This window comes from Cervus canadensis, chromosome 13 (genome assembly GCF_019320065.1).
Source record: "Cervus canadensis isolate Bull #8, Minnesota chromosome 13, ASM1932006v1, whole genome shotgun sequence".
Classification (NCBI taxonomy): Eukaryota; Metazoa; Chordata; class Mammalia; order Artiodactyla; family Cervidae; genus Cervus; species Cervus canadensis.
In genome coordinates this window covers 13,915,835-13,940,379 of record NC_057398.1, presented here as the reverse complement: position 1 = coordinate 13,940,379, position 24,545 = coordinate 13,915,835, and the positions used below count along the sequence as shown (strand labels likewise).

The window sequence follows — 24,545 nt, the reverse complement described above, 5'->3', positions numbered from 1 at the left end:
CTTCTCCAGGGGATCTTCCCAACCCAGGGATCTAATCCAGGTCTTCTGCATTGCAGGCGGATTCTTTACCAATTAAGCCATCAGGAAAGCCCAGTGAAGTTTATGGTATGTATATTATATCTCACTTTAACAGCCTTATTAATATGTTTTTTAAAAAAGAAGTAAAAGAGATGAGAAGGAACTAGTAAAGGCTATTTGAGGAGTGGCCAGTGTTAGGGGAAAAAAGCCAAGAAATTGTGGGCAAACCAACTCACTGTAACTTCAATTATATTTGTTTGTTCTTCCCTGTATTATTTCTCTACTGTATTTTTTTCACAGCTAAAACTGGATAAAAGAAATCAAAAGTCATTTGTTTGACTACATTCTTAATCCAGGTTCACACCCCTGTTCTGCCAGATTTTTTTTTGGATTGAGTAACAAACTTTAAAGCTTTGCTAGACAGGATTTTCTCAGCTAAAAGAATTGATGGATATTGGAGAATAGAGGTAAAGACAAGGGGAAAAGATGACTTCACACAGAAGATTCTTTGCTAAGATGAGCTCTGCAGGTGTAGAAACAACAATATAGAATGAAGTCATCTGGTCCTGAGTCCCAGGCCCTGGGCATTCTCCACAGGGGTTGGTGGTGGGCTTCTTGGTAAGGTGAGAAGCAAAGTTCATAACAGTTTAAAATGACATTAAACAAATGTGAAAATCCTGTGGCTTTTCATGCTGTGATATGGAGCCTAAGACATGTGGGTCATACTTTGTGGCTTTAGGAACTGATGGTGTAAGAGGCAATGGCAGATGGCTATCTTCTAATATAAGGGCTCTGGTCGCATTATGCAGAGCAATGTAGGGTTTAGTCATCATCCCGTGGAAGCCTCCCCTTTATTTAAAGGGTGTGGTGTGTTGCAAGATGCATGAAGTCACTTCTTAGAGGTGTACTTAATAAGGGAGGATTAAAGAGAAGCAAATACAGTTCTCAGGATCAGAAGAAAAGCTTGTGAGCAATTAAAGCATATTTCAATTGTTTTTTTCTTCATGATGAGAAATTATGTAAAAATCTGAGGCCCAAATAAGGAAACTGAAAAATTAACTCAATATACTGAAACATAAAATGTAGTAGGTGAGGGAGTAACATAACATAGGTAGCAAATGAAATCAGAACAAATTCATGCCAGCCTTTTATATCTTCTACTAGATAATGTGAATCAATATGTTTCTTGAGGATGAAAATAAATTAGCTAAAGAACTCAAGTAGGAGTTGGATAAAATACCTATGATGGATTGAAGTTTGGGGCATTTTGCTTTCACTGCTGCATTAGCATGAAAGATAATTATTTGTTTTAGCACGTCTCATCCAAAAAGCTCATAACTAATATATGTGGATTATTTTGGTTAGAAAAAAACACATTATTTTTTCCTAATAAACAACAATTTATTAGGCTTCCCTGGTGGCTCAGAGGGTAGAGCGTCTGCCTGCAATGCAGGAGATCTGGGTTCGATCCCTGGGTCAGGAAGATCCTCTGGAGAAGGAAATGGCGACCCACTCTGGTACAGTTTATTAGACATGGCTAATCCACAAATCACAGAAACCTTTTAAAATTACTCTGAACACATTGCCATTTCATTTTTTTCAGGTGAAGAGGACCTACTATCAGGAAGGAGCAGGGGAGGTGGTCCACTGGCCTCTCGGGAAGGAGTTGGAGGGATTAAAATGCTCAACAGTGTTTCTGATAGAATGGTGGGAGTTGCAGAGAGTGGGTTCCCTCTGGCGAGTGGTGAGTTCACTCCTGTTTCTGTAGCCGAGAGAGGGACAGTCACAGAGAGGCTGTCCAGAGATGTGGCCGCTTGGTTTCCTGAGGCAACAGTCCTTCTAGTGGCACTTGACTCATAAGTAGAATGTCTCCTCTGTGCCAAGCCGTAGGAACAATGAATAAACTGTCCTGTTGTGCAGGCTGCCGCTGACCACCAGTGAGTCGCCTGAGGCAGTCAGTGAGATCAGGCAGCTTGAGCAGCCGGATGGATGGGGATAGTAGCCATTTGCTCACCCATCCATTTAACACGTTTTACTGAGTGTCATCTAGATGCCAAGAATGGTAGTCTGGTAGTAGATGCTGAAATGTAACCGTGAGCTAAGTAGACATGGGTCCTGCGTCCATTAGTTTAGTAAACTGATACAGAATTAGAACCTGTGCTCAGTAGAAAGGAAAGGCACAGGTGTCTGTGATAGAGTGTGATGGGGTGGAGTGGAACGGACAGGAGCTGAGGGAGTCGGGTGGTCGGGGTTTAAAAGGAAAGAGAAAGGGAGCAGTGAAATGGCCTGCTGGTCAGCAGTTGTGGTGGCATTGCTCAATTTTCCAGGAGCCGGAGGCCTGCCCTGAAGGAGCAGAAGGCCAAGAGGCAGGGCCACTTTGAGAGTGGACGCTCACCTGGGTCAGTGGCAGAAGGAGCATGGGGCTGGGAGTGGGGTGGTGCTGGCGAGGGGTTGGGGAGTGGGGATGGAGGTGAAACCTGGTCCTCAGAACAAAGCTAAGGCTCAAATGCATGGGGGAGGAGGAGTGTTGTTATCCATGCAGCCTAGGGGATATTATAAAATGAAAAAAGCAATTATATGCTTATTTAAAAACAAAAACAACCCTTAACAAAATCAGCAGGCCCCCCTTGTCCACGATTTCTCTTTCTATGTGTTCAGTTACCCATCATCAATTTCAGCCTGAAAATATTATGTGGAGAAATTCCAGAAGTAAACAATTCATAAGTTCTAAATTGTGCACTGTTACGAGTAGCATGATGAAATCTCTCGCTGTCCACTTCATCCTGCCCAGAGTGTGAACTGTCCCTTTGTCCAGCATATCCAGTCCTTTCGTCACTTGGCCATCTCGGTTTCAGCTCGTGTCTCGATATAGCAGGGCTTGTGTTCAAGTAACCTTCCTTTTGCTTAATACCGGCCCTGAAGCACAGCAGGAGTGATGCCGGCGGTTCAGATATGCCAGAGAGTTCATTCTTCAAGTAAAAAAGTGAACGTCCAGATAGAAATGAGTCCCAGTGTCTCTCTCCCTAGACAGGGCTGGATCAAAACAGATACACCCTTACTCTTGGGTTATCATTTTCTTTAACTCATCGCGAATCACCATCCTTCAATTAGCACATTTATAATACATTTCCCATTAAAACAACCAAATACTTTGCTTTGTGGCTCTGTAAGGCAGTTTTAAAAAGTCAAAAGTGAGCAATGACTTGAAATCATTTCTTTAAAGAAAAGGAATAAAAAGTTGTTGTTGTAGTTGTTGAGTCCCTCAGTCGTGTCTGACTCTTTGGGACCCCGTGGACTACAGCAAGCTAGACTCCTCTGTCCTTTACTAACTCTTGGAGTTTGTGCAAATTCATGTCCACTGAGTCAGTGATGCTATCTAACCATCATATTCTCTGCCTCTTCCAATGAATATTCAGGGTTGATTTCCTTTAGGATTGACTCATTTGATCTTCTTGTAGTCCAAGGGACTCTCAAGAATCTTCTCCAGCACCACAGTTCAAAAACATCATTGTCTTTTTAATTTTAACTCTTCACCCCCCTTTCTTTCTTCACTTCCTTCCCAGTTTTGACTGACTGCTATTTTTATGTAGGCGTTTGGTTGGCGGTGGATAGGGAGGACTGGCGTGCCGCAGTCCATGAGGTTGCAAAGAGTCGGACACGACTGAGTGACTAAACTGAACTGGACTGCAAAACTCAGTTGGGATGTTTTCCTCTTTATTATTTAAATATTGTACTGTGCTTCCATCTTTGGCTTGTATTTTCTCTCTTATTTTTCATAATCTGTCCAAATCCCTTTGATACCTCAGGCCATTCAGGACTCTCACCCACACCCTCTCCCTTTTTACTTTTTGAATTCCTGAATGAGGTTTCACCAGTCACTCCTTCTTCCTCCACAGTGGTTGTGGTACCAGAGTGGAGTTGGATTTCGAAGAATTCACTGGTGCTTGAGTGGCAGCTCTCCTGAAGGGCAGTGGTCAATTGCGCACTTCTCATATTACTCAGATGTAGAGCGAGGGCATAGTCTTTCTCATGTTTACTGACAGATTTGAAGTGATAAAGATGAAATAGTTTCCTCAGGAACAATGAGTCAATGATAAGTGTTTTGCCAATTATTTGTCCATTAGAAGTTGGTCCATTGCCAATATTCTTCTTCTATAATAAATCTCAAATTAACATAATAAATACTCTTGTAAACACAAATAACAGCTTTGTGAAGATCTCAGTTGCAGGCTCTTGGAAGGGGTCCCTGTTGCTCTGTGTTCTGTCCCCCTGAAGCACCCTCTTTTTCTCAACAGGCTCAGATGTTCAACCTGACTGCTCTCCAGCCAAGTCTCCCCTCTAAGCTGAGATCCTGTGAACTATTTCTCCTCCCCTTTAACAAACGAAATATCAGAGATTAGAGTTTCCCAAAGGTTACTGAGCACTTAACTTGTTCCTACATGCTTTGCTTAAGGTCCATGCTTTGCTATTATCTCCAGTTTACTCATATTTAATACCATATATTTAAGGCCTGATTCAATCCCTGGAACTGTATCTCTTGGTCTTCTTGTTCAAATGTATAAAATCCCATAGAATGTGCCTTCAGTTAACGTGTTTCTGGTTTAGATTCTTGACTCTTGGTGAAGTCAGTTCGGTTATATCTGGACCCTGGATATTTATGTGTGGCATGATGGGAATGTTGTCTAAGGGCTGGATGAAGCCTTCTCTCCAAACATCTCTGGATGGTTCACTGCAATAAATTATCTTCCTTTCTTCCCAGGAAGCTCACAAAGAAATTTCCCTTCTCTGTTCACAATTCTGGATCTATTTCTGCTGCATGGCATGAAGTTGTTTTATAAACTTAAAAATAGCCTCTTTTATCCTCATTCTTCTGTTACTCCACCCTGCTGTTCGTTTTATCCTTGTTTCTTCTCTTAGCAAGTTGTTGTATTTACTGAAGGACACAGAAGTCCCACCATGGGAGTAGGGGGCAAGGAGATGGGACTATAAATTGGAAACAGCTGCAAAATGGAGGGAGGTGAGGACAATGCTTTTGTCTAATTAGAAAAACAAAACCATTTCAAGTTTTCGATGCTCAAATGGCCTTGCTTATTAATCACCATCACAATGCAAATAATAGTTAACAAAGTGCCATGTGGTTTTTACATGTATTAAATACTATATGATATTTAAAACATGTTCTTCCTTTTTTTTTTTTTTTAACCTTCACTTTACAGGTGAAAAAACTGAGGTTAGAGTGTACAGGTTGCCCAAGGCTACACTGGCAATAAATAATGCAGCAAGCTTCAAACCTCGGTCAGGATGACACCCAAGCCCACATGTGCTGCTTCCCTGCATTCAAATGTGAGAGGTCCAATGGGAAGAATTTGTTACTACAAAATAAAACATATATAATAAAAACACAAAGTCTGTGCAGCCTGCTATGTTGCAGTACAAATGGAAATAGAGCACACACAAATGATTCTAATCAGTATCACTCTTATGCAGTTGAACCAGTTTTTTGCTGCTTATTTCCTTATCTTGCTAGTTTTCACATATCTTCAACCACTTTTCCCACATGCCTAGAAGGTCATTTCCTGTCTTTCAATGATGTATGTGTAATGATGAAATCAAAGTGTCCCTATGTTTGGGAGGTCCTGGGTATTGCCAGCAGTTTCTAGTTCATCCTTTTTAAGATTGAACTGTAAATAATTATCATCCCTATCCAAATGTATTAGGTTCTTCATGTTACCAGAATTTTATAGTGCAGTGATTTAGAGGCTGAGCTTTGACATTTCATAGGTCATTGTTTTAAATTTGTTCTCTGTCATTTTCTAGTTTTGTGACCTTGGCTATATGCTTTCTAAATTTCAGTTTTCCTCTCTATAAAAGGGATATAGCAAGAGTACTTGGTGTGTTTACTTTAGGATTAAATGCACGAAAGCTGAAAAGCACATAGTACAGTCCTTGATGTAATAAACAGTAAACGTTAGCTGGTACTATGAAGAGTAAAATACTAATTTCATGCTTTTCCTTATTATGCAGTGAGAGAAAACAAGAGATGGCTGACGGGATCCTCTGTACTGTGTGATATTAGTTTAGATTGCTTTCAGGGGCAATACAGTGTTTCATAAATCTTATAATCTTTCTAACTTAGGAAACTGAATATATTAGAAATGGCATTTAGATGCATTCAGTTTGTTTATTTTTTTGTATTTGTTTTAAATTTTATTTCTATTCATTTTCCTCCAGTTTTAATATGCATAGTTGACAAATAAAATAGTATATACTGTTTACTATATACTACATATACAGTGTGATTTTTTACAGCCATAAATTCATGTTGTTTTTTGTTCACATTTATTAAGGTTTAGTTAACAAAATAGTAAGATATTTACAGTGTACATCGTGATGATTTGATATACATTGTAAAATAATAACCATAATTAGGTTTATTAACACCTTGTCCGCTCACCTAATTACCATTTTTGTGTGTGTGTGATGAGAACATTTTAAGATTTATTCTCTTAGCAAATTTCAAGTACACAGTACAGTAATAATAACTTTAGTCACCATGCTGTATATTACATCCCCAGAATTTATTCATCTTATCGCTGAAGGCTGGTACTGTTTGACGGCATCTCTCTGTTTTCCCCACCCTCTAGTAACTAATGTTCTACTCTCTGTTTCTATGAGTTCAACATTTTTTAAATTCCACATATAAGTAGAATCATGCATTATTTGTCTTTCTCTGTTATGTCTTATTTCACTTAGCGTAATGTCCCCTAGGTATATTCATGCTGTTGGAAATGACGAGATTTCTTACTTTTGTATGGCTGAGTAGTATCACATTTTACACATGTATATATATATATCTTTGTCGCATCTATATCACATTTTCCTTAGCCTTTTACCTGTTGACGGACACAGGTTGTTTCCATATGTTGGCTATTGTGAATAATGCTGCAATGACTATGGCAGTGCAGATGTCTCCTTGAAATACGGATTTTATTTCCTTTGGATGTAGACCCAGTAGTGGAATTTCTGGATCATATAATAGTTTTTATATTTTTAATTTGTTGAGGAACCTTCATACTGTTTTCCATAATGACCAATTTACTTTCTCATAAGCAGAGTACCATCTTTCTGGTGTGTGTCAAATATTTTCATGTGAATGTAAGAGGATTTAAACTCAGTTTTTAATTCTGATTGAGCACTGCTCTTCTTCCCAGAGTTCAGGATTAACATGAGAAGAAACTGTATTTTCTATTCTGGATAGTTTTTTTTTTTTGGAGATGTTTCCAGGATTTGTTTCTGTGTTTCAGAACCAGCCACAAATGTTGTCTTTCTACCCTCACAAACCAGCAAACGTCATTTCCCAGGCCACCTCTAAATAGGGACTTAGTGGACAATTTTGATGAATAGCTAAGCTCAACTTATTTATGTGGAAATATGCCTGAAGCTTTCAGGATGCTGTAGGAGGCATTTAAAACACAAAACTTGGATGACTAATGCAATGAGAAGTCTGGCCCATAAGCAGAAAAGGGAAATCTCTCTTCTAAATTGCACTGATTGTTCTCAGTGTTCTTTTTTAAAAAAATAATTTTATTTATTTGTTTTATTTTTGGTTGCACTTGGTCTTCATTGTGGTGCTCAAGACTTTCTCTAGTTGTGAGCAGGGGTTACTCTTCCTTATCGTACCTGGCCTTCTCATTTCAGTAGCTTTTCTTATTGCGAAGCACAGGCTGTAGGTGCAGGGGCTTCCGTAGTTGCTGCTTGAAGGCTTTAGAGCACAGGCTCAGAAGCTGTAGTGCATTGGCTTAGTTAGTGCTCAGCGGCATGTGAAGTCTTCCTGGACCAGGGGTCAAACCTGTGGCCCCTCTGTTGGCAGACAGATTCTCATCCACCGTACCACCAGGGTAGGCCCTCAGTGTTCTTTTAATTTTACCATCCCAGACACTTGAAATCTGTAAATCCTGCTAATCTAATACCTGAAAACTGTTGTTTTAAGGATATTTGTGTCTGGTAAAGATCGCAGGTAGATCTAGAGATGAGCTGGCAGGAGGGCATAACTCGATAAATTCTTTTGAGGTGTTTGTTCAGAATTGAATTGATTATCTTAAAGTTGTTTTTTGAGGAAACATGGGCAACGGTACTCTGTAAACTTATGTACTCTATAAAGTTATGAATAACTCTTAAGATATGCTGTAAGATGGCCTTAGCCTTAGATAAATGATTAAACTTATTCTGAATAATCTTAGGGAGAACACATAAGACTAATGAGAGAGAAAACTAGCATGGCCGAGATAGGAACTCTATAGAAAGGTTTTGGGGGGAGTGGTGAGTTTTTTCTCACTTTCTTGGGAACTAGTGAGTTTCCAGTCACTGAGCATGTTTAAGCATGATTGTGCGTCTACTTGTCATGGTGTTACAGAGAATGTTGACAAGATCAGCGACTTTCATTCTTACTCTCTTACAAGGGTATAGTGGAGTTTACAGAAGCTATAACATCGGTGGTTTCACAAGTGTTTAAATACAAAAGTAGATGTAAGAATAGAGCTATCTTCCATTAAAGCAGATATAAAAAAGATTTGTAAAGATGTAAAGTGATGCCATTCTTCTAAACAATTTTTGGAAAAATATTTTTCATAAAATATTATTTATTCTAACATACTATATTTATTAAGATTATTTTATTTTTTATTTATTTATTTTTTATTATTAAGATTATTTTAAATGAATTAATACACAAGTATTTTGAACTCACTTTTTATTTCTAACACAGTAAATATAAAGAGTTATAACTCATATAAATACAAACTATCTGAGATCCTCATACTTGTTATCTGTTGCTATGTAACAAATCATTCCAAACTTAGTGGCTGAAAAACAACAGATATTTATTATTTCGCAGTTTCTGTTGGTCTGGGATTCAGGAGCAGCTCAGCTGGGGAATTCAGGGTCTCACGAGCTTGCAGGCAAGATCTTGACCATAGTTGCCATCATCTGAAGGCTTAACTGGGGCTGGAGGGTCTGTTTCCAGGAAGGTCCCCTCACTGGTTGTGGGCAAGAGGCCTCCCTGCGTTGTCTTACGTGCATGCTAAGTAGCTTCAGTCATGTCCGACTCTTTGTGACCCTATGGACTGTAGCCTCCCAGGATTCTCTGACCATGGGATTCTCCGGGCAAGAATACTGGAATGGGTTGCCAATTCCTACTCCAGGGTATCTTCCTGACCCAGAGATTGAACCTGTGTCTCCTGCATTGGCAGGCAGGTTCTTTACCACTGGCGCCACCTGGGAAGCCTTGTCTTATGTGTCCTCACAATATGGCAGCTGATTTCCTCCAGAATGGGTGATCCAAGATAGAATAAAATGAAAACATGGTGTATTTTGTGACCCGGCCTCAGAAGTCAGGCTTTATCATTTTCCCACATTGTCTTCATTAGAAATGACTAAGTTAAACCCACACCCAAAGGGAAATGCATTAGGCTCCACAGAAGGGATGAGCGTCAGAGAGTTTGTGGACGTATTTTAGAACCGTGGCAGTCCTCTTTAAGAACTGCTGGACTGGATGATCCTAAAGGGTATTTTTAACCCCAAGTTTCCTTGGGGAAGGGAAATGAGGTAAATGTTTAGGTCAGAATAATGATCCAAGAGGCCTTCTTGAAAGGATTTCCCTTATTAGCCACCTGGCAAATTTCCATTAATTCTTTAAAACTAAATTGGGAAATTACTTCCTTCCGAAAATATCTAGGTCTCTTCCTCTGTACTATCTCTGCACTTATGTATTATGTCTGATATTATGCTTTTTCACACCATATTACAATTATTTTGTTTCTTATTCTCTCTTCTTATCAGATGGTGGGATTTGGAGGTCAGAGATGTTATCCTATGTCGTTCTTTCTCTGGTATCTAGCACCGTGTCATCCTTATCATCTTCTGAAGTCACATTTACTTGTGTTTGTTCATTTATTCTTTAATACTGTTCCATCTTTAGTGTCTTATACTGTGTTAGGTATTGGGACAAGATTCCTGCTCTTATGGTATATTTTACTAGGAAGACAGACAATAAATAAGTAAACAAACCAAACCAAAAGATAGTTTCAGAGTGACCCATGCTATGAAGAAAATAAATGCAGACTTAACTATGTGGGTTGCGTGGAGTGGGGGTTACTTTAGGTAGGGTGGTTTGGGAGCACTCTAAATTCTACATGTCTGGTCCTCACTGTCCCAGCCCAGTTCCCCCAACGTGAGACAGACCTCAGAGTTCTGGGTGTAGTGGCCTTAGGACATTCAGAAAACGTCAAATCCAAGCTGCCATATAAAAGCAAGAAACAGATCTGAGGTGAAGACTCTGTAGGGTCAGTGTGGCCAGAAGGGACACATCTGTTACTCACCTGTGGCTGTTTCTTCAGCCATGGAGTTAGCAAGTTTCCTTGGGCAGAAATGTGAGAACAGAGGAGGTTGCCAGTCACCCAGGGCCACTCAGAGTCCACAGTATACGCAGTGAACTTGAGCCTCCAACCCAGGTCCAGCAGTGGACTCAACACAATTACATTCTTGCTGGGAAGAAATAAATTCTTCCCAGTTCCCACAAATTCTGGAAACGTACTGGAGGGAGAGGAGACTTGCCTATTTCAGAGGACCAGAGAGCACAGGTGGAGATGTCATTGCACTGCATGTGGGACACAGAAATGCAAGGCAAGGAGATGAGTGTGGGAGTGGCAGAGGTGGTTCTGGCCTTTCGTGCTCACACTTGTCCCATCCTTTCAGGCCAGGTACCCTCATGTTCTTTTCCTCCCCTATCCAAAGTTGCTCTTGGGAAAAAATTCCCAGACCAGGAAATACTTAGTTGGTGCGTAATTCAGGTGTGGTTCAGCAGGTTTCTACACATCAGACTTGCTCAGTTCTTGGAATCTACTGGGGGAAAGATTCTGAAGATTTCTCATGAATTTGCAAATATTTTCAAAATTTAGTCTTAATATCCAAAAACCCAGCAATTAACAACGTAACTAACAAAAAACGCTCCAAATTCTCAGATGTTGACTCCTCCGTGAAACTTCCCCTGAGTGGTCAACACAGTCTACTTTTTATGGTCATAGCATTTTGTAAATGCCTCTTTTTAAGTCCTTATCATATTTTATGCAGTTAATTGTTTACAGGTCTCTCTTTTGAGGGCAGGGACTGCCCTTTACTCACTTCTGGTATATTTCACTTGGGTCATATTCTTGTTTTTCTTTTCTTCCTGCACTCATTTTATCACTGCTGTGTGTGCTTGTGTGTGTGCTTAGTCACTCAGTCGTGTCTGACTCTTGGTGACCCCATGGACTGTAGTCCGCCAGGCTCCTCTGTCCACGGGGTTTCTCCAGGCAAGAATACCGGAGTGGGTTGCCATGCCCTCCTCCAGGGAATCTTCCCAAGTTCAATAAAGGAAAAGGGAATCTAAAGCCATGAACATGAAGGTGCAAGGGGCTGGTGACTTCTTGTTATATTGTCCCTTCCCCCAGACAGTATCAGTGTACTGCAACGGGGGCTGGTTGGCTGAATGATGGCTTATCTTTCTTACAAAATATCCCTAATAAGGGAAATGCTTATCATATTAAATGATAATAGAGCCAATTGAATTGAATGTAATATATAATAAGGCTTAAGAGGAAGATCTGGGAGGAAATGAACCAAAAGATTGAAATCATAATCTCTAATTAGCAGCATTATTTATAATTTTATTTTCACCTCTTTAATTTTATGTATTATCTGAAGTTCTAGAACAAGTATGTATTAATGTATGTGAGATAAGGGAATTTGATGCCCCCTCCCAAATATCTCTCAGGAAAGCAGGAGTCTCTTTACATTCTAGTCCTTCCAGAATCCTTTGCATTGTGAAATGCTCTCTCTGACATTTTTTGATCCACAAAATACTATCTAGGAAAGACACATTAGCTTTAAATGACCTCAAGAAATAATAAAATTTTAGATGATTGTGGTGATATTCTAAATTTAAAAAAAGAGCAAATACATTTAACATCAATTTAATGAATTCTTCCTTTGGGATAAGATCAAATTGCAAGCTTTAGATGTCATTGTAAGTCAGTTTTCTAGAATTCCCTTTACAAAGCGATACTGTAAGTGGTTAAATTATTAAGATTATGAATATACACTTGTACAATAAATGGAAAAACAATTGTCATAGGGTTTTGTGAATAAGTACTTGTGGCTTGAGATAAAAATTCCAGTGGCAGCATCATAGTTAAAACACACTAGATGAAACAGAAGATTATGTCTGGAAGGCTGTCAGATGGCTCAGAAGTGTCTCTCATAATATGAAGGAGACTTGCTGCTAAAGACACATACAGCAACTTTGAATCCATGCCTTAATGAATGGAAGAGTAGGAGAAATAGTATTTCTAAATTGACTGTTATTTATATGATTTTAAATATGTATGCTTAATTAAATAATTTAACCATTGAAATTATATACATAACTATTTCATCTATATCCCTAAATGTTTATATTTAAGTTAGTCAAAACCATTAATTTTTTTTTTCACTCTTTGGGAAAATGACCTTATGTTAAGGTCACTTTCTATTCCTGTACACTTTTATAATAAGAGGAAAATCAAAAGCACAAACTTGTTATCCCTTCCAGGGACTCTTAAAATTTAATAGGCATTTACACTTTTATGTGAGTAGTTAAACTTTAATGGTGAGAGCTCAGTCATCAGGTGGTGGATGGGGAAGGGATTTAGGGATGCAGCTGGGTCTCAGTGACTGCAGAATAACACAAGGCGGGGCATTGACTTAAACCTGAGGGAGGCTGGCTTTGCAGAGAAAGTTTCCACCAGGGGAAACTTGTTGGCGGAGTGGCTTTGGAGCTCACTCTATAAGTGGATGGGGGACTTCTTAGGAAGAAAGGAATAAAAAGGTATGTGTTAATGATCTACTGCTGCATTACAAACCACCTAAAACAACACCTATTTATTTATCACTGTTCTTTGGCTTGGCAATTTTGGCAGAGCTCAGCTGGGACCACGTGTCTCAACTCTGTTTGCAGCCTCCGGTAGTCAGCTGGTCATGGACAGCCTCTTTCACCACTCACAGTCTGGGGCCTTGGTAAAGGATCCTGTGATGGCTTGGGCACTGGCTTCTTTCCCCATGGGGTCTCTTTCCACCTCACAGATGGGCTTGTTCATATGGCAGCAGTGTTCTAAGAGCATGAAAGCAGAAGGTTCAGGGCTTCTAGAAGCCAAGGCTTGGAATTCATAGGACGTCACTTGTGCCACAAACTATCGGGCAAAGCAAGTCACAAAAGTCAGTTCAGATTCAAGGCACTGGGGAAATAGTTTCCACCTTCTGATGGGCGTTGCTATAAAGACTTCGTGGCCATATTTAACTTATTAGAGGGCATTATATGGGCAAGGGAAGCTTCTAGAAGGGAATAGAGACAAGAAAATGTCAACTGTGTAGTAGGAATTTTAAGGAGTTCAGCCTGATTGAAATAGAGGAAGCTTTTTGGTGAATAGCTCATAGTGATACCAAGTAGGCATCCTGAAGGGCCCAAGGGCTGTAAACTCAGAACCAAGACTTTGGTGTGAAGGTTAGCAAACCTCAGTGCATGTGCCCTGTCCACTGCTTCAAATGATCCCTTTTATAATTTGTCTTCAGTATTGTTTTCGCTTGAGAAATACTCTTGCTTTGAGATCTTAAAAGACCCTATGTCCTTAAAGTGCCGTGTCCAGGAATGGGCTTTTTGTTTTTTAAAGTTAATTTGTTTATTTTTGGCTGCGCTGGGTCTTCGCTGCTAGGCAAGGGGTCTCCCTAATTGCAGCAAGTGGGGGCTACTCTCTAGTTGCAGTGCAGGGGCTCCTCATTGCGGTGGCTTCTCTCGTTGCAGAGAAGAGCTCCAGAGGAGAATGGGCTCTGGAGCTCACTGGCTTCAGTAGTTGCTCTGCAGTTGTGGCTCATGGGCTTAGTTGTCTCATGGCATGTGGAATCTTCCCAGACCAGGGGTCTATCCGATGTCCCCTGCATGGAGAGTCAGATTCTGAACTGCTGGACCACCATGGAAGCCCCAGGAATGGACTTGACCAAAGCCTTTATGAACTTTCAGAAGATAGGAGAGCACAGAACCAGTAAAGGACAGTGGAGAAAAACCTGAGCTCTGGAGCAAAACAGACCTTGGTTCAAATCCTGTCTTTACCACTTGGAAACCATATGACATTTGATTTGTCATTTAACCATCTGAGTTTCCTCCAATATCAAATAAAATAGTACCTACCTCACAGGATGGCTGTGATAATTAGATAATAGTCTTGCAGATTTTCCTTAGGGATTTAAGTATTAAATATGTAAGTTCTCAATTACTATCAGCTGTAATTACTGCCTTTGGATTTTTGTTCTTCATCTGTAAAATGAGATACTACCTCTGGAATTCTAGAGTCTTATTCTTAACATAGCTAATGAAATTGAGCATGAAGAGATTTGCAAATATAAAGGGCTATGCCCATTCCCGAGGAGAGTGCTCTTTATTGTGATCTGCATTTGAAGAAGGTCAGTTTCAAACTAATTGCTTCTTCTCCCTGAAAGAAAACGGACTTTATGGCAAATGTGTTTTACACAGAGTTGATGCTTTGATGAATAAATGCATTTATTCTCTATTTGAATGTATTACATAAGATGATCAGGATGCTGGAGCCTGCTTGCTTTTAACCAAATAGGTTTCCCCTATTTAACAAATATTTAAAATCTCCTACTATGTTACAGGTACTATTCTGGGTTTTGGAGATAAAATGGTGAGAGAAATAAAAATGATTGTTCTCAGCAGTGCTGCATTAAATAAAGCCTAAGTAAAAATATATATAATTTTTTCCCCCCAGGGAATATTTACGAATAGATCCCTTAATTTTTTTTTACCTCAGTCCTGGGCCATTATTCATATTTACTAGAAGTAAGTTAACCTATTTTGAAAAAACCACAGTTATTTTGATAGAAAATTCTAGAGCCATCCCCTAGTCAGACAGTCCATCTGTTTGGCAAGTAGAGTGAAAGCTCTATTGACTAATAGTGTATGGCTTCCCTGAGTCCATTAACCAGGGAAAGAGTTTTCCCATGGCTGGTTGGACCCCTTATCGTTTTGGTGGCACAACATATAGTAAGAAAGATCATTAACTACAGGTACATTAAGAAAAATAATCCATACTCATCCAAGTCAAATCAATGCCTCCCAGACCATGTGATTTGGAATTTATGCTTGGTTGTATTCATGTTTTTCACATATCTACAAACATGAATAACCTTATTGACTCAATAAATAGAATCTTAGTCACATGTAAGAGGCCCAATTTAGGTTTTAGAAGACTTCGAAGTCAAGCTCAATGTCAATGAAACATAAACTATTTGATTGATTGTGGAACTAGCTCCAGCAGAAAAATATGCCATGTTCTGGCTTCATTTCTGTTCTAGGAAAGTACATGGTACCTAATTGTGGGTGGATCTTGGTCCCAAACTGGAGGTCACAGCCAGAGAAAAGCACCCCACATCTTCCTGATTACTTCATTGGGAGCATCTGGAGAAGGCATGAGAAATACCTAGCCTCTCCACTCTGTCTCACTGTCACTTAACTTTCCAAGCATCTGTGTGGGTGCTTAGTTGCTCAGTGGTGTCAAACTCTTTGTGACCCCATGAACTGTCGTGCACCAGGCTCTTCTGTCCATGGGATTCTCCAGGTAAGAATACTGGAGTGGGTTGCCACGCCCTCCTCTAGGGGATCTTCCCAACTCAGGGATCAAACCCAGGTCTCCCACATTGCAGGTGGATTCTTTACTGTCTGAGACACCAGGGAAGCCCTTCCAAGCCTCTATTTGGAAGCATATACCAACCATTCTTCCACTCTTTTCCCTACTCCTGATTTACCCCTATAATTCTCCTTTGAACCACTACCCAGGAAAATAGTTGAATCAGTTACATTATCTTATGTCATATGTTTTAATTATAATCCCAAAATCGGGAAATGGAAAGTTTTGGCATACAACTACTTATCAGACAAAAGAGGAATGTTTCTTCAAATGTGGTGAATAGAATAGCATATAATCTACTGTCAATTAGCTATGAATGTGCCCACTCCAGCACTTTTTAAATGAGTCCCACAAGAAAACCGAGAAATAAATTTTTAATGGAGCCACTTGTGCCTTCAGGCCTTGGGAACTTTAACAAGGATCACTCTATGAAAAAAATTGCTATAGGCATGTATAATAAATTAAACATGAATTTTAAATTATCCACTGAGTCTTCCTAAGGGATTGAGAGGCTGTAGGGATAATGAAAATGCAATGTTAATAAGCAATCAGTAGTGATTTTAAAAAGGGACTGAAAAAGAAGGGCCCATCTAAATTTCACCTTTGCTGAAAAATGAACTAAAAGGATAACTTCAAACTAGTAGTACTAATTAATGTAAGTGTGCAATGCAAGGAATTACTTTATTTTATGTATTAGTGTAGTTTCATTGGTTTGTACTGTTACATGTTTAATCATGTAAACAATTTTAAGAAAGAAAACAATAATAATAATAGTATTTATGAGTTATTTGATAGGACTTTTTGTAAATTATCCCCAGATTGTATAGGAGACAACTGAGTATAGAGAGATTAAATAGCTTGCAGATGGTCATTGAGCTAGGATCTGAACACTGGCTTCTGTAAATGTTCCTTGTGGTTCCTTCCAGCTACGCTATTCTAGCCAAATCCTATTGCCTCTTGAAGGTGGACTGATCAAGAGAAGTAACTAAGGGCACTGCTATCAGAATTCTTAGTTCTAATACCATCTCTTACTCTTTCTTGCTAGCTGTGTGGTCTTGGATAGTTTCTTCCTATTTAAAATAAAGGTAATAATGTAAGGGTTATGTGGACTTAAAAAATATTAACAACCTAAAAGTTGAGAGTTATGTTTTATTCAGTGGGAATTTTTAGAACTTTAAACCTGGGAGATAGTATTTCAAGTAACCCTGAGAGAGCTACTCTGAGAAGGCAAGGAGAGAAGCCAGGTTTTATAGAGGTTTTGTAACGAAGGGCAGGTAGTCTGATCATCAAAATATTATTATTAAGTAATGACAACCAGATATCCCAAGTTAAAGAATTTAGCGCTTTTCTATGTATAGGAAGCTGCAAGAGTCAGGGTTCACTGAAATCATTCCTTTGATATGCACCTCAGTGATTTGGGGCCAGTATCCTGTGTTTTCACATCCAGAGTTTCCTTGGGGCTCACCAGAGGGAGTGGCTGCAGTCTGATGGCTGCTCAGTTCAGTTCAGCTCAGTCGTGTCAGACTCTTTGCAACCCCGTGGACTGCAGCACACCAGGCCTCCCTGTCCATCACCATCTCCCAGAGCTTGCTCAAACTCATGTCCATTGAGTCAGTGATGCCATCCAACTATCTCACCCTCTGTCGTCCCCTTCTCCTCCTGCCTTCAATCTTTCCCAGCATGAGGGTCTTTTCCAACGAGTCAGTTCTTCACATCAGGTGGCCAAAGTATTGGAGTTTCAGCTTCAGCATCAGTCCTTCCGATGAATACTCAGGACTGATTTCCTTTAGGATTGACTGGTTTGATCTCCTTGCAGTCCAAGGGACTCTCAAGAATCTCCTCCCACACCACAATTCAAATGTTCACAGTTCTGATGGCTGCTAGATGGCAGGTATTCTTTCCTTCCTGAGTTCCCTCAGGGCTCACTAGCTCACCTTCTGCTGTGACTGCAATTGCTGATGACTGTGATGTCCTTTGTTTACTGATTTGGCAGGAAATATTCCATTTCTCAGTTAAGTGAGAAAATGCATACAAAGCAATCAATCCCATGCCTGCTATGCAGTGAGAGTTCAATATGGGTTATAGTTATTGTTACGGAAAGTAAACAAAAGGAAAAAGAATGGTGTGGCTGCCTTAGATGACAAACAGCCCCAAAGTAGTGCCATATGTTCTTTCTTGGTGTGGGAAAACAGCAGACTGCTCACTCTGTTGAGTCATCAAGCCTGGGTGATCACAGCCTGTCTCACTCATGGTTTAGGTCCAAAGTCCCTGATGCATCTGACTAGATGGTGCTCACATCCTGCACTATCTGGTGACAATGAAGGAGACCCCTCAGCTCCCTTTGGGTAGTGTCATGGCAAGTTCATGGTCAGGGTGGTTTCTTGTTTTCTTCTCATGTTCTCCTCCTGGAGCTGAGTCAGCTGGGAACTTTCCAACAGGTTTCTTTTTTTTAAAATATCTCTTCCATCCCTTAGCTGCTAGGGCTTTTCCCTGTAAAGGAAGCCTGATTTAACATTCCTAGCTATATTGAAGAACAACAGCTTTATCCTTCTGTGGCTTTTTGAAATTCTTTTCTGAATATGGAAGAGTGAGATGGGTTGAATTCCTATTTCTTTTTTTAAATTTATTTTTCAATTGGAGGAAAATTGCCTTACAATGTTGTGTTGGTTTCTGCCATACAACACAAATCAGCCATAACTATACATACACGAACTGTGTTCTTTCAAAACTCATATGGTGAAGCCCTAGCTCCCAGGACATCAGAGTGTAACTGTATTTGGAGATAGAGTCTTTAAAGAGGTAATTAAGGCAAAATGAAATCATTTGAGTGAGTCCTAATGCAGTATGACTTGTGTTTTTATAAGAAGAGGAAGTTAGGACAGGGAGATGACCATGTGAGGACACAGCAAGAAGGTGACCATCTATAAGCCAAGATCTCGAGAAAACAGACCTGTCAACACCTCAATGTTAGACTTCCAGCCCCCAGAATTGTGAGAAAATTAGTTTCTGTTTAAGTCACCCAGGCTGTGGTGTTCTGCAATACAGCCCTGATGGATGAATACAGGTAGAAAGGTCCTTGCTGCTGCTGCTGCTAAGTCACTTCAGTCATGTCCGACTCTGTGCAACCCCATAGACGGCAGCACACCAGGCTCCCCCATCCCTGGGATTCTCCAGGCAAGAACACTGGAGTGCGTTGCCATTTCCTTCTCCAATGCATGAAAGTGAAAAGTGAAAGTGAATGGTCCTTAGGTGGTCTTAAAGCAGGAGATCCTACCTCAAGTGCTCTCTGGTGAAGTCTGAGTCCGAGGAGGAGCGCTCACTGCCAGGTCACTGAGGGTCTCTGTTTGTGAGGGGCAGTGGAGGGACAAGATGCTGGGAACTTTGAAGTTACTCTCTTGAGAGGGTCTTCCATCTTAAATATCTTCCTCCACAGGTCTGGAATTATATCATTAACAATTTATGTGGAAGTTTTGAAATTTTTTTTTTAGTTCAATTATCTCATGAAAAAATAAGAATGGGATCACTGGGGATGCTGTTGGTAGACTACGGATGTGGGATGTGGATTTTGGAGAAAGGTTCCAGGAAAGGAGCAGTGAAGGAAAAGATGGAAAGGCACAGATCATCAAGTGCTTTCCCTCCCAGCTCTGCCCAGGGCCAACCCCTCTGACTGGGTTTACAGGAAGAACGGGGGAGTTTTGTTCCTTCCTTGGTACCTCATTTCCAGAAAGTGATGCTCTCTTGACTGGGGGCACAGGGCTGTGGTGATTGCTTCATGGTTGGTGGTTGAGACGACCATCCTTTGAGAACCTTCTTTTGACCTTGTAGGTGCTGCAACATTTTGATCAGAAATTTCTGCTTTAAGTATAAGGGATGTGTTACAAATGAGGAAGGAAGTAGGAGAGCAATCAAAACAAAACTTTCTGGCCCCAGTTCAATAAAGCAGAATGCATTCCTGCCTCCTGCCCGCCTCTAAAGTGTTTGACAATTTTCCCTTTTTGTTCATACTTCTGACTCTAGTGTAGTATCATTTATAAGCTTGGTATTTTTGTCATCATTTTGCCTTAAACATGGGCACAAAGAAGACTTCAACAGCAGTAAACAGTAGCTTGTGGAAATGTTTTTGTGTTTGAATTCTGATTAAATTTGTCCTTCAATAAGATTTCTGCTCATGCCCACTCTCTCTCTCTTTACTTTCCCGAAATTTCCCCTCCAACACTGCAGCTCATCTCCACACCCACAGGATGTTAGCAGGTTTAAAGGAACAGAATGTACCTTTTTATGACTGCCAAGACTGAAAAAAGCCTTTAAGACTGCATGATGAATTTCTAAGGATATAGTTAATGATCAGTAGGGCAGATTTTGTGAGGCAGGAGCTGTTCCAAAGTTTCTGATAGGTTAGTCTCTGCACACATTGAGAGTTTTGTGTGTGAGATGGGAAATTAGGAGATGTTACCTTTCTTTTTTTCTGCTTATTTGCATATTTTAAATTGTATACTATAAATAGAGCTTCCCAGGTGAAGCTAGGGGTAAAGAACCCACCTGCCTAATGCAAGAGACCAGGACTCAGTCCCTAGGTGGGGAAGATCCCACCCAGATCCCACCCATGGAGAAAGGCATGGCAACCCACTCTAGTATTCTTGCCTGGAGAACCCATGGACAGAGAAGCCTGGTGGGCTACAGCCCATGTGGTCACAAATGCTGGACACAACTGAAGTGACTTGGCATGCACGTGTGTACATACCATAAATAATCGCTGTTTCCTAACGTGTATGTTCACACTTAACCTTATAGCAAGGACAAAAGACAAAAAACCAGCCCTATACCTGTTATAAAAATTATCTCATTATTTGTTACATTATTGTAAATGAATTTTATTTCATTTCGTATACTATACTTTATTTAACCGTTTATGTCCATTTCTTGACATTTCAGTTGCTGTCGTTGTTTTTGCCATTGTGCCTTTAGCACCCACAACTGTGACTTCATGGGGGTGTTGGCTGCATTCAGGTAAAGGGGAAAGCTTGAGTCTGGTTTGCAGATGGTTCTCCTGATACTGGCTGACATGGACTGCTGAGGTGCCTGGAGGCAGCTGGAGGTTGGAAGAGGCAGGTGAATGATACCCTTGGATTGGGCTCCAAGGTGAGACCCACATGTGTGCTGTCCAAAGAGCGTCTACTTCGAAGGAGACTCTCTATAAAAGGGTGCACGTGGTGAGCTGCAGTATGGATGTCTCTCAGCCTCGTCTCCAGCTATACCAGTGTGTTGTAAGGAAGGTAGGAATGAGGGCTGAAGACTACGAATAACTGCAACAACAAAATTTCCCCTTATAGAGACTGACTTGGTCATTGGCCGCTTTGAGTGCCAAGTTTTCTTTTTTTTTTTTTTAAATATGGAACGCTTCACGAATTTGCGTGTCATCCTTGCGCAGGGGCCATGCTAATCTTCTCTGTATCGTTCCAATTTTAGTATATGTGCTGCCGAAGCAAGCACGAGTGCCAAGTTTTCTAAGCAATGTCCAGTCCTGAGCATTTCATATTGTAGCATATACTAAGTGAGGCATGGAGGGGTCAACCACAGTGTGAATCCTTTCTGACCCAGCAGCACCAGCTCCAGTTGTAGAATACTGAACTACCAGGACCTGTTTCACTATTTGTAAATAGTGGCAGGGCTCACTGAATGGGGTGGCTTGGTTTTCTAGAAGGATTTATGTGTTGTCCTGATTGATTCTGCTCTCAAGAGCCATTCCCAGAGCAATAGAACACTCTGAAGTATCTGTAGTGGATTCCAGTACCGTTCTGTAGGTCTTCTGCACTAAGTGAACTGGTGATGACCTTTGACTAATAGGGCTAAGAGATGAGTTTTGACCATCATCTCCTTTGGGTTTCTATTTACTCTTATCCAGGTTCACCCTTGTGGGAATGATCGTGTCTTTCTCTAGAGCATGGATGAATAACTGTAGTGATGTCTTAGGCTATGCATATGTTCTTCCTCAAAGAACAGTCTTGGAGGGCAGAGGATCAGTTTATCTCTATAGAAGGCTTTGATTTTTTCTAATGCACCCCACACAGTGCTAGTTCCCTTGCACAATATTGACTTGTTAATCCAGGAAATGGTTACATATTCTTTGACTTTCTTTTTATTGTAATAAAATACATGTGCCATAAAATTTACAATTTTAACAATTTCTAAGTTTGTAATTCTGTGACATTAAGTCCATGAATTTTTGCTTCTAAACTTGAGCCCACCTTTCCTTTCTGTCCCTTGGACTACAAGGAGATCCAACCAGTCAATCCTTAAGGAAATCAGTCCTGAATATTCATTGGAAGGACTGATGTTGAAGCTGAAGCTCCAATACTTTGGCCACCTGATGCGAAGAACTGACTCATTGGAAAAGACCCTCATGCTGGGAAAGATTGAAGGCAGGAGGAGAAGGGGACGACAGAGGATAAGGTGGTTGGATGGCATTACTGGCTCGATAGACATGAGTTTGAGCAAGCTCCGGGAGTTGGTGATGGACAGGGAAGCCTGGCATGCTTCAGTTCATGGGGTCACAAAGAGTCGGACACGACTGAGCGACTGAACTGACTAACTGACTTCCTTTGTGTTTGGAAGCTTCATTCTCTCCAGTGCCATGACCGTGTGTCCTTCATGCCAAGGTGCCATCAACTGAAAAATAAACTACCATCTTAAGAGAAACATTTATTTAAAAAACGGTATTCCTGGCAAGTTTCTGTGAATATCACTTACAAGCCACATTCCTATTTCAGAAGAGTTAATATGTAGAAAATGCAAATGACAGGATTGAATATATATATATAGCTTCTCTGTGTCCTGTGGCAATGACAGCAGTTTTAAAAAATGTTTCAGTGAGGAAGGACACTTTCTGTATGGCATCTGTGACAATCAAGCTGGAAACCCATAGCTTACTAGGGAGTGACAGGTGCACCATGACACCTCTGAAATAAAAGGGATGTTTAGGTTTGTGGAGAATAACAGTCTGTTAAGACAATCACAGAAAAAGTTTTTATTGAAGACTAAATAACCACTACCACAGGAAAAGTTTTCATACTTACTGAACAGCTACTTTATTTACATACATTTCTCACTTTACCTTCAATGCAATCTTGGTAGGCAGGTTTGATCCATGTTTTACAGAAGAAGATAAACAGGCTCAGAGTGTTTCAGTAATTTCCAAGATCTGATGCCTGGCAAGTGGTGGAACTGGGGTTTGACATTTGGTCTGAATGACTCTAGTGCCTGCACCATTTAACTCCTGGACTCTAGCCATTCTGTAACATGATAGAAACAACTGAATTCCCTGGTTTCCTTTTAGGCTTGCTGTCTTAATATGATCTCTGCTTTAAACACTCTGGTGGCCGTTCCTATAGAATCATTTGTTGACTAATCAGATACTACTTTGTGATGTGTTTCTATTTTTTGACCCACATTTTAATCTCTGTTATTGACTATTTTATATATTTTTGTCATTTCTTTTCCATAGTTTATAAACCCTGAGAGGACACTGACTTTGACTGTTGTATCTCTCATAGCATTTTGTGAATCACTGATGCTCAATTACTACCTATTGACTTGATTTTAATGAATGTTAGGGAGACATTTTCTGACATAGTTGATCTGAAATAAAAGTCACTGTAAAGATCATTTAAGCCATTAAGATATGGTTCATGGGATTTCTGACAATTCTTATACCCACAATTCAGAAGATTCAGGGAGATTGATGAGTGAATAAATGAAATTTTAAAACTTGAGGACGGCTTTTTCATTAAGGGATTCTAGAAAATATTATTATTGCTTTCCATATTTGCTGTTAAAATTGCTTTAGATTTCAGTCACATTCTCATTATATTCATATTTTTGTCAGTCAGATTATACTCATCATGAGTTTCCACCTCATCAGGGAAACTTCCCTTACCAAACAGACAACATTATTATTTTTGGGTTTTTTGGGTTTTTTTTTGAGATTTTTTTTTTTTTTTTTTTTTTGGTGTGGACCATTTGAAAAATCTTTACGGAATTTGTTACAATATTGTTTCTGTTTTATGTTTTGGATTTTTGGCCATGTGGCAGGTGGGAGTCTCAGCTCCCGAACCAGTGCGTTAGACCTGCACTGCAGGTTAAACCTGCAACCCCTGCGTTAGAAGGTGAAATCTTAACTACTGGACTACCAGGGAAGTCCCTATTACTATTAATTTTACCTCTGAACTTTAATTTTTTGAATATTTCAGAAAACTAGTGCTGAAAATTTTTCATGCTGAAATATCTATCAAGATCAAAGGAGGGCAGGAAAACAAAAGCTAATTTTATTCAGAAGTTTCTGTTCTCTCTTGGCTTTGGCCATTGTTGCCTCCTTGGGACACTTCCCTTGAGAGGGAGACACTAGGCAGCAGCCTTGAGTGTCAGTGAGAATTGTCTCAATGAACAATAAGCAAACTTTCTTTCATTCCATGGTAGTACTTATTTTGCATTGGAAAAGTACATGTAATTCAAACTATAATTCTCATTCTTATGCCAAATGTAATCCTGGAGGAGACTATTGCTGGCATGAGGTTTTACTGCCTCAAAGCCAGTAGCTTGGTTTTTCCATCTGGGCTAGGCATAGATTTTGCAAGCTTTTTTTCCCCCCTGAGTTACCTATTCTCTGGTAAATTCCAGTCCTGGGCTACTGTGGGATATATGCAAGGCTTTGCCCCAAGCACTGGAAATGTACTATGGCCCTGGTTTAAAAATGCTTTGCTA

The 24,545-nt window shown here is 40.1% G+C and overlaps 1 non-coding gene across 1 annotated transcript; it reads right to left on the bottom strand.

Annotated features, from left to right (window-relative positions):
• Positions 1-21,171: 21,171 nt before the first annotated feature.
• LOC122452699 lies at positions 21,172-21,278 on the bottom strand. The gene has a single exon (XR_006272847.1). It is a non-coding gene; the product is annotated as a U6 spliceosomal RNA (small nuclear RNA).
• Positions 21,279-24,545: the final 3,267 nt, after the last annotated feature.